Genomic DNA, 1,863 nt, shown 5'->3' on the forward strand with positions numbered 1-1,863 from the left:
TAAATATTTATCTCCTAAACAATATGGAAGTCAAATCATGTTGTATTTTGATTCCAACCTACTCTTTGACTCTTCCATTGCTAAGGATATGGAATCTCTTGCTATGGGATTAAATACCTTAATATGCCTGCAATTCGGGTATCCAACTTGTTCATTTAAAATGAATAGCTGGAATTAAGCCGCATCAAACAAAACTATAATGAAAAAAAAGTTAATGGGATGGCTGGACTATCTTTTAAGTAGTTGGGAATACCTCTTCAACCTCAAGAGGGTGGTCTACCACACAAGGGTATGGTTGGAGTAATCCGACCATCCCCCATAAGAGCCAAATTTTGCCTAGCTCCCTCAAAATACCCCCTGCAGCAATCTCGCCTGTGCTACAGTAATTTTGCTCGGAAGTACCGAGGCTTGCTAGAGGTAGCGAGCAGAGTTGACTAGCCATTTTTCTTGTTGACATTTTTATATTCCGGACAGGATTTTAGATTGTTTTTCTTAAATAAAATTAATGATTGGTTGGAAATATCACGCTAGCATTATTAGATGAATGTTAACATGTCTCTCTCTTTATTTCAAGCTGTCATGTTCTTGATACTCCCAACCCTGGAGGTGAACCCAGATATAGACACACCCTGCTTCTCACAAGAAGGGCGGTGCCATTATGCCAATAACTGGGTGATTGGCCCATTGAGTTAACGTGTAATAGGAGAAGATGCAGAGTATAATGGCAGTCCCTTTATTTCTGCCTTTCATTGTGATTTCTTGTCTGAGAGGCCAGCGAGGTAGTTGATATCCAAGACATAATGCAACTTATTGGAAGATAAATAATTGATTGAAGATGCAGTGGAAAAGTAGAGCATCAACTGCTGCTACAACAACAGGAAAAGCAACAGCTATGGGAATGGGAAGATGATGAACTTTTTATAATATGGCTTTAATAATTAATTCGTTCAAGGATTTGTATTTTGAAGTTCTGGCCTGTTAACTTTGCAGGCATCTGATATCAGTTTTTGTTAGGGTAAATTATTATTTATCACTCCAATTAACACCCCATTTGCAATATCCCCGTTCAATTAGGTGCTCCATTATATGTCTAAAGCCAAGCTTATCTTATGTTCCAAAAAAAAAAGAAAAAAAAAAGAAAGAGAAAACAAAATAAATCAAGATGAAATTAAAGCTCAATGATTGTTACAAGTTGGCATAAACCTTCTATAAACAACAATGATCATGGCATTTCCCTATCATAAGTATGCCTTGCTATGTAGTTGTCATTAGTGCTCGACGAGGTTCAATTGAACAATTATGCTATGCAGAATTATGTATAATGTCTTTGAGAGTTTCAAGGTGAAAAATTGTTGTTATTGTGCACAACAATGGTGACCAATATATAATCGAAAAGAGAGAGATTAAGAGAGAGTTGAGATACAGATTTAATGTGGTTCGGCAATGTGCCTACGTCCACAGAGAGTGTGGCTGTACTTTTCTATTAATAATTCACGGTTACATCATAATATATATATAAACCCTAATTGTACGGACTTATTTTGAAAATCTCAAAAATACTCCGTATTGTACCGCGGGACGTTCACTCTGCTTCCGGCTACTTGGCCTTTTACTGGCGTTCTAATATGAGCTACTAGTTCCCAACAAAAATTGTGCAAGTCCATACAATATTGCAAATCGTGCTTAAAGCACTCCAAAGACACGTTCAACATAGAACTGCATATTTCTAGAAAAATCCCAAAACCCTAGCAGACCTTAAGGAAGTGCCGCACAGCTGAAGGGGAGGGGTTTCTCCCCCTCCCCCCCTCCTCTCTTTCCCCCTCTCTTTCCTTGATCTGTTCCCCCCTCCCTTCCCCATTTTCC

The sequence above is a fragment of the Corylus avellana genome, chromosome ca5, assembly GCF_901000735.1.
Source record: "Corylus avellana chromosome ca5, CavTom2PMs-1.0".
Classification (NCBI taxonomy): Eukaryota; Viridiplantae; Streptophyta; class Magnoliopsida; order Fagales; family Betulaceae; genus Corylus; species Corylus avellana.